The sequence below is a fragment of the Theropithecus gelada genome, chromosome 14 (genome assembly GCF_003255815.1).
Source record: "Theropithecus gelada isolate Dixy chromosome 14, Tgel_1.0, whole genome shotgun sequence".
Taxonomy (NCBI): domain Eukaryota; kingdom Metazoa; phylum Chordata; class Mammalia; order Primates; family Cercopithecidae; genus Theropithecus; species Theropithecus gelada.
The window spans coordinates 19010526-19019481 of record NC_037682.1 but is presented as its reverse complement, the minus strand read 5'-3'; the positions used below and the strand labels follow the sequence as shown (position 1 = coordinate 19019481).

The following is an 8956-nucleotide window of genomic DNA, read 5'->3' as shown; positions in this document are numbered from 1 at the left end:
CGTTGGCCCCTGCTTGTTTGACAGAGAATCCCCTCCACCCCTAGAGGTTTCCTCTCTACTTTTTCTGCTCTTTGGGTTAGGTCGTCAGGCGTTTTGGAGGTAATTTGGGGGGCCATAACTCCGGGGTTGGGTGCCAGTATGAGTGAGGTAGGGTTTCATTCAATCAAGATTTGTTGAGTGCCAAATATGTACTCCGCGTGTAGGTGAGGGTGACTGTTGACTAGTGAAAAAAGGGACCCAAGGTTCACGACTGTCTTCTTACTGTCAGTGGAACGACCTGTGGAAACCTGCGATCCATTCTCATTAAATAAATCTCTGGGTAAGTAGCTAAGCACCTTCTTGAGCTCATCACTAATTCATTTTCGTTTTCACTTTTCCAGTGAGTTCCCAGTTAGCCTGATCAATTCAGCGTAGCATTTCACTTTTAGTATTTCTTTGTTCTCTCGCCACCCCGCAGCCCAAAAGAAAAAAGAGATTTAAAAAAATTACCTATTTTCTCATTACACACGTAGTTTAAAACTCATCTCGTAAGGTGATAGAATTTATTGGACACCTTTAGTGGGAAATGTATTATAATAAGAAACAACAGACTCTTCCTTTACACTAAATTAGCTTCCAGATTTTGTATGTTATTTTATGACTGTTATTCCTTTTCATGTGTGCATGTAGTGGCTCCAGCTCAGTTATAAGGTTTGTTGTTGTTTTCAACTCTGCATTTATCAGCTCAGGTGAAGTCTTAATTTTTCAGATTTTAAAATTTTTATCATTAGAGATAAAGTATTGCTCTATCACCCAAGCTGGAGTACAGTAGCGTCTTCATAGCTAACTTTAACCTCAAACTCCTAGGCTCAGGGAATCATCCCACCTCAGCCTTCCAAAGTGTCGGGATTACATGCATAAACCACAGAGTCCGGCCCAGGAGCTTAATCTCAAAGGAAGTTTACCTGAACTTTAGGTGTGGAATATCCGAAAGTAACTTCCAGCATGGGATGTGGAGCTAAGTAAGATGAATTTACATAAACCATCATTTTTCCTGCATGTGTTTAGCAGAGGAGAGTGCATAGAGTTGCTGGTCATTGCTTCCTATCAAATTGTGGAAACCAATAAAAACTGAAAGTATTCTATGAGAGAATAGAGGTACTGTAGCTAGGAAGAATGCAAAGGAGGCTGCCCAGAGGGAATCAAACCTTTGTAAAGTTTAGGTTTTAAATCTTTAAAAGGATTTTAAGTCTCTAAAAGGATTTAAAGGTTATTTTAAATAATTAGCTGCTTTTTTTTTAATGTCCTTGGAAGGTAGATTTCTTGCTTTTTTTTTTTTTGAAGTGGAGTTTCACTCTTGTTGCCCAGGCTAGAGTGCAATGCGCGATCTTGGCTCACTGCAACCTCTGCCTCCCATGTTCAAGCGATTCTCCTGCCTCAGCCTCCCGAGTAGCTGGGATTACAAGCATTTGCCAGCACACCCAGATAATTTTGTATTTTTAGTAGAGATGGGGTTTTTCCATGTTAGTCAGGCTGTTATTGAACTCCCGACCTCAGATTATCCGCCCTCCTTGGCCTCCTGAAGTGCTGAGATTACAGATATGAGCCACCACGCCCAGCCAATTTCTTGCTTTTAACTAAAGAGTAAGTGTGGGCCAGGTTATTAAAAATCCTCTGAAGGGGCCAGGCAGGGTGGCTCAAGCCTGTAATCCCAGCACTTTGGGAGGCTGAGGCAGGCGAATCACGAGGTCAGAAGTTCAAGACCAGCCTGGCCAACATGGTGAAACCCCGTCTCTACTAAAAATACAAAAAATTAGCTGGACGTGGTGTTGGGCGCCTGTAATCCTAGCTGCTCGGGTGATTGAGGCAGGAGAATCGCTTGAACCCAGGAGGCGGAGGTTGCGGTGAGCCCTAGGTCACGCCACTGCACTCCAACCCGGGAGACAATGCCCCTCTGTCTCAAAAAAAAAAAAAAAAAAAAATCCTCTGAGGACCAGTATAGGTTACATAGGCAATTTGTCTGTTTTTTGTTTGTTTTTTGTTTTTGTTTTGTTTGCAATGGAGTTTCACTCTTGTTGCCCACGCTGGAGGACAGTGGCATGATGGCACACTGCAACAACCTCCGCCTCCCAAGTTCAAGCAATTCTCCTGCCTCAGCCCGAGAAACTGCGATTACAGGCACCCACCACCACGACTGGCTAATTTTTTGTATTTTTAGTAGAGATGGGGTTTCGCCATGTTGGCCAGGCTGGTCTCCAACTCCTGACCTCAGGTGATCCACCCACCTCGGCCTCCCAAAGTGCTGGGATTACAGGTGTGAGCGACCGCACCAGGCCTGGCAATCTGTCTTATCCTGGTATTTTTTTGTATGCGCTTGGTCATAACAGAAGGGATGAGAGGCCGGGCGCAGTGGCTCAAGCCTGTAATCCCAGCACTTTGGGAGGCCGAGACGGGCGGATCACGAGGTCAGGAGATCGAGACCATCCTGGCTAACACGGTGAAACCCCGTTTCTACTAAAAAATACAAAAAACTAGCCGGGCGAGGCGGCGGGCGCCTGTAGTCCCAGCCACTCGGGAGGCTGAGGCAGGAGAATGGCGGGAACCCGGGAGGCGGAGCTTGCAGTGAGCTGAGATCCGGCCACTGCACTCCAGCCTGGGTGACAGAGCAAGACTCCGTCTCAAAAAAAAAAAAAAAAAAAAAAAAAAGAAGGGATGAGAATGTGAATTACCACTGCTTAGAAAAACAACTCAATTGGGCTGGGCACGGTTGTTCACACCTGAAATCCTAGCACTTTGGCAGGCTGAGGCCGGCAGATCACCTGAGGTCGGGAGTTTGAGACCAGCCTGGCCAACATGGAGAAACCCTGTTTCTACTAAAAATACAAAAATACCCCGGCGTGGTGGCACGTGCCTGTAATCCTAGCTATTCAGGAGGTTGAGACAGGAGGATTGCTTGAAGTGGGGAGGCAGAGGTTTCTGTGAGCCGAGATCACGCCATTGCATTCCAACCTGGGCAACAAGAGCGAAAACTCCGTCTCAAAAGAAAAACAAATCAATTAACATGCATGGTTGACTTAACAGGGAGGGTCTCCTCAGTAAAAGTAAAGGTAAATCAAGAATTCATAGAAGTCATAACTTACAGAAACCTCCTGTGGAGCAGAAAAATAAAATGAAAAAAGTAATAACTTAGTATTGCTGTTTTGGAAAATGCTGCTTTCACTTTTGATTCATACACGTGAAAGAAATAGTAAAGAAGTAATTAAGAATCATTTTACATTTTTTTCTTTCTTTCCTTCCTTCTCTCTTCTCTTCTCTTTTCTTTTCTTTCTTTTCTTTCTTGAGTCTTGCTCTGTTGCCCAGGCTGGAGTGTAGTGGCGCGATCTCAGCTCCCTGCAACCTCTGCCTCCCAGGTTTAAGCGATTCTCCTGCCTCAGCCTCCTGAGTAACTGGGGTTACAGGTGCGCACCATCACACCCGGCTACTTTTTGTATTTTTAGTAGAGACGAGGTTTCTCTGTGTTAGTCAGGCTGGTCTCCAACTCCTGACCTAGTGATCCACCCACCTCGGCCTCCCAAAGTGCTGGAATTACAGACATGAGCCACCGCGCCCGGCCATATTTGCTTATTATTTTGAGTTGTTGATACTTTCTTTTTACGTGAAGTCTGTAGTTTATAAAATGATGAATTTGTCTACTTAAGAGTTGGGGGGAAGAGTTACGGGTGTGTACTGGCAGTAGGCTGTGGATTTGGAGCTGTGAAAGCTTCTCCCAAGGCTATTCAGTCTTGTTTCTATCTGTTTCTTGGGGTTTCAGTGTTTCTAAACTAAGTTTTAGGTTAATATCTGGAGTTTTCATTTCCTTTTGCATGTAGGTAGTTTGATTATGGATCTTACATTTATGTGCTCTTCTGACTTGTGCTTTTAATGTTTTGAGAGCAATTTGCCCACCTCTCAACGTTGCCATGATAGATGGCAAACCTCTTTGTGGCTTCTCCAGGATTTTTTGAGCATCTGTGATCAAGGAAAGGAGCACCTGGCTCTGGGGCTTGATGCAGGGTACAGGGCTTTTACCTGCCTATAAGGTTAAGGTCATTTCTTCCAACCCTATTCTTACTCTCATGTGTTTGTCAAAAGGACCTAACCCTTGTCCCTTGTAGGCCTCGGTTCCCTGGCATCAGATTTCTCTTACATCTATAGCTTTGATTGTACTCTGTATGGAATCTGGGATATCTCCCATTTTTCTAGTTTAGCTGTGTGTCAGAACATTTTTATTGTCATTTTATCTACATCTTTATGTGTTTGTAGTGAGGGGGGAACTGACAGCATCAGTTCAGTCCACCCTGTTGATGAAAGGCTACTTAAGAGATTTTTTTTTGGAGATGGAGTTTTGCTCTGTTGCCCAGGCTGGAGTGCAGTGAAGCAATCTCAGCTTACTACAACCTCTGCCTCCCAGGTTCAAGCGATTCTCCTGCCTCAGCCTCCCGTGGAGCTGGGATTACAGGTGCCTGCCTCCACACCGGGCTAATTTTTTGTATTTTTAGTAGAGACAGGGTTTTACCATGGTGGTCAGGCTGGTCTTGAACTTCTGTCCTCAGGTAATCCACCTGCTTCAGCCTCCCAAAGTGCTGTGGTTACAGACATGAGCCACACTGTACATGGCCCGCTTCAGAGATTTTTTTTTTTTTGCCAAAGTCTTGCTCTGTTGCTCAGGCTGGAGTGCGATGATGTGATCTTGGCTCACTGTAACCTCTGCCTCCTGGGTTCAGGAGATTGTCCTGCCTCAGCCTGCTGAGTAGCTGGGACTACAGGCACATTCCACCACACTCAGCTACTTTTTGTATTTTTGGTAGAGATGGGGTTTCGCCATGTTGCCCAGGGTGGTCTTGAACTCCTGGACTAAAGCAATCCACCTGTCTCAGCCTCCCAAAGTGCTAGGATTACAGGCATGAGCCTCCGCGCCTGGTCTCACTCATGTTTATCATGGCTTAATGCATTAAAGTCTTTGCCACCTTCATTCTTTTTTTTAATCCAGAAACATTTTAATCTGTTAAAAAGCAAAGGCCGGGCACGGTGGTTCACGCCTGTAATCCCAGCACTTTGGGAGGCCGAGGCAGGCGGATCACAAGGTCAGGAGATCGAGACCATCCTGGCTAACACGGTGAAACCCCCGTCTCTACTAAAAATACAAAAAAAAAAAATTAGCCGGGCATGGTAGCGGGTGCCTGTAGTCCCAGCTACTCAGGAGGCTGAGTCAGGAGAATGGCGTGAACCCAGGAGGCGGAGCTTGCAGTGAGCCAAGAACGCGCCACTGCACTCCAGCCTGGGTGACAGAGCGAGGCTCCATCTCAAAAAAAAAAAAAAAAAAAGCAAAACAAACAAACAACAAAAACCAAAACTACTTTGCTCCTTTTCACAATAGTGCGCATTTATACCATAATTTAGTTACGGCTACAAAACATCAGAAGATTTCTTTTTTAATGTATCTTCTCTATGGAATTAAAAAAAAATTTTGTGTGTACCCTTCTAGTCTTTAATTGGTAAAATATGTCCCAAAAAAGAAACTATTGCATTTAAGCCACATCACCAAAAAACAAAACGCAAAACCAAAAAAAAAAAAAACAACGGAGCATAATAACTCTTTTACTGATGTGTCTTACAGATTGACATGACCAAAGCCATATGTTTTCATTTAATTTCCATTTCCCCCTCCCACAACATGAACCAATTGAATATATGCTCTGGGAGCCATAAAATTACCAAACATCTACCTCTTCAAAAGAATGCATTAATATATATATGTATATGTATTTTTTTTTCTTGAGATGGAGTCTCGCTTTGTCGCCCAGGCTGGAGTGCAGTGGCGCAGTCTCGGCTCACTGCAAGCTCCGCCTCCCAGTTTCACGCCATTCTCCTGCCTCAGCCTCCCGAGTAGCTGGGACTACAGGTGCCCGCCAGCACACCCAGCTAATTTTGTATTTTTAGTAGAGACGGGGTTTCACCGTGTTAGGCAGGATGGTCTCCATCTCCCGACCTCGTGATCCACCCGCTTCGGCCTCCCAAAGTGCTGGAATTACAGGCGTGAGCCACCGCGCCTGGCCAAGAATGCATTAAAATATTTTAAATAATTTTTTTGTTGTTTAAAATGTGAAAAAAATGTAACCAAGAAACTGATTCACTCCCTTACTTTCATGCATTCACAATCTAAACCAAAAACGAATTTTTTTTTTTCTTTTTTTGAAACGGAGTCTCGCTCTGTCACCCAGGCTGGAGTGCAGTGGCGCGATCTCGGCTCACTGCAAGCTCCGCCTCCCGGGTTGACGCCATTCTCCTGCCTCAGCCTCCCGAGTAGCTGGGACTACAGGCGCCCGCCATGACTCCCGGCTGATTTTTTGGATTTTTAGGGGAGACAGGGTTTCACCGTGTTAGCCAGGATATTCTCAATCTCCTGACCTCGTGATCCGCCCGCCTCGGCCTCCCAAAGTGCTGGAACTACAGGCGTGAGCCACCGCGCCCGGCAAAAACGAAATTTTAAAGCAAGAACAAACTACTGCTGCAAGTTTTTGTAAGTCCATTTTCTCTGTACACGCAAACTGCTCACTACTGAAGGGAAAAAAAATATAATCCATGGTGTCTGCTGATTCAAAAGGGAGAAACAGGTTGTCATTTAGTATCCAAAAACTGATACATGTATGTTCTGCTTTTATAGTGTATGTTTTTCTCTTTTCTGTTTTTCTTTTTTTTTTTTTTTTTTTTTGAGACGGAGTCTCGCTGTGCTCCCAGGCTGGAGTGCAGTGGCGCGATCTCGGCTCACTGCAAGCTCCGCCTCCCGGGTTCACGCCATTCTCCCGCCTCAGCCTCCCAAGTAGCTGAGACTACAGGCGCCCGCCACCACGCCCGGCTAGTTTTTTGTATTTTTAGTAGAGACGGGGTTTCACCATGTTAGCCAGGATAGTCTCGATCTCCTGACCTCGTGATCCACCCGCCTCGGCCTCCCAAAGTGCTGGGATTACAGGCTTGAGCCACCGCGCCCGGCCTCTTTTCTGTTTTTCATATCCAAAACTTGTAAATGCTATTTTAGGGGCACAGCAGATTAGATTCCAACACTTGGTGAACAGAATTCACAAGCTGTGACAAAACTGACAAAACTCTGTCATCTTTGGGGTGCAATTTTGTTTATATACGCTATATGTGTATATTTATTTTAGATTTGGCTGTAGTGGACTGGCCGTGGTTCAAGTGCCACTTTCATTCTAAGGCAAGGATATGCTGTGATGAAATCTTGGAAGTACGGCTAGAGTCATCATTCTATCTGTTTGAAAAAGTGTATTTGGGCCAGGCGCAGTGGCTCACACCTGTAATCCCAGCACTTTGGGAGGCCAAGGCGGGCGGGTCACGAGGTCAGGAGACCATCTGGGCTAATACGGTGAAACCCCATCTCTACTAAAAATACAAAAAAAAAAAAAAAAAATTAGCCAGGCGTGGTGGTGGGCACCTGTGGTCCCAGCTACTCGGGAGGCTGAGGCAGGAGAATGGCATGAACCTGGGAGGCAGAGCTTGCAGTGAGCCGAGATCGCACCACTGCACTCCAGTCTAGGTGACAGAGCGAGACTCCGTCTCAAAAAAAAGAAAAAAAGAAAAAATGTATTTGAAGTACGTCCATAAAGAAAGAGACCTAATTTTAGAAGACCTTTATGCTGGGTGAAAGTTTTTCTCCACTGTATTATGGACCATATGATGGCAACTAGTTTTGTTTTTTGTTTTGTTTTGTTTTGAGACGGAGTCTGTCTCTGTCACCTAGGCTGGAGTGCAGTGGTGTGATCTTGGCTCACTGCAACCTCCGCCTCCTAGGTTCAAGCAGTTCTCCTGCCTCAGCCTCCCAAGTAGCTGGGATTACAGGTGTGCACCACCACACCCAGCTAATTTTTGTATTTTTAGTAGAAGTGGGGTTTCACCGTGTTGGCCAGGCTGGTCTCGAATTCCTGACCTCAGATGATCTGCCCGCCTTGGCATTCCAAAGTGCTGGGATTACAGGCCTGAGCCACCACACCCGGCTGACAACTAGTTTTTTTGTTAATTTGATTTTTTTAAATTCAAGTCTACAGAAAAGTTGGAAGAATATTACAGTGAATTTTTATGTACTCTTCCCTTAGATTTGCACATTGTTCGCTCTTTACCACGTTACTTCATTTCTTTGTCCTATATATTGTGTAACTATTATTTTTGCATTGTGTTTACACATTCTTATTTTTTTTTCTTGAACCCTTGAGAGATGTTACTTTTATCTCTTATTAATAAGAGTGTGGACTAAAATGTTATTTTATCAAATTCAAAAATTTTTTTTTTTTTTTGAGATGTAGTCTTGCTTTGTCGCCCAGGCTGGAGTAGAGTGGCGCAGTCTCGGCTCCCTGCAACCTCCACCTCCTGGGTTCAAACAATTCTCCTGCCTCAGCCTCCTGAGTAGCTGGGACTACAGGCATGCGTCACCACACCCGGCTCATTTTTGTATTTTTAGTAGAGAAAGTGTTTCACCATGGTGGCCAGGCTGGTCTGGAACTCTTGATCTCAAGTGTTCACACGCCTCAGCCTGCCAAAGTGCTGGGATTACAGGCGTGAGCCACTGCAAGCAGCCAAATTCAGGAAATTTAATATTGATGCAATACTGTTACTTAGTATACAGTTGAGTATCGAATGTTTCCAGTTGTTTCAATACTGTCATTAACAGAAACTTTTTAGAAAATCCAGGAACCAGTCCAGAATCAAACTTTAGCTTTGCATTTAGTTGTCATACTTTATTCTCCTTTAATCTAAAATGGTTCTTCAGATTTTTCTTTTTTTGGTCTTTTATAACAGTGACGTTTTTGAAGAGTGATGAGCCGATTATATTATTAAATGTCCTGTCTTTCAATTTGAGCTTGTCCAGTCACTTCCTCATGGTTAGTTTCAGGTTATACAGTTTTAGCAAGAAAGCTATGTAAGTAAT

General features: G+C 44.6%; 1 protein-coding gene across 6 annotated transcripts in view; it reads left to right on the top strand.

The window, feature by feature from the left end:
- Positions 1-8956, top strand: part of ATG13 (autophagy related 13) — a 61229-nt gene that overhangs the window by 777 nt on the left and 51496 nt on the right. Inside the window, exon 2 of one of the 6 annotated variants that reach the window (XM_025357216.1) lies at positions 269-319. The exons of 4 other annotated variants lie outside the window; for them this stretch is intronic. The gene's annotated coding sequence lies outside the window, so the exon portion shown is untranslated. Of the gene's footprint in view, positions 1-203; positions 320-8956 lie in introns of all 6 variants that reach the window. One more of the 6 variants, XM_025357211.1, reaches the window with a different exon arrangement.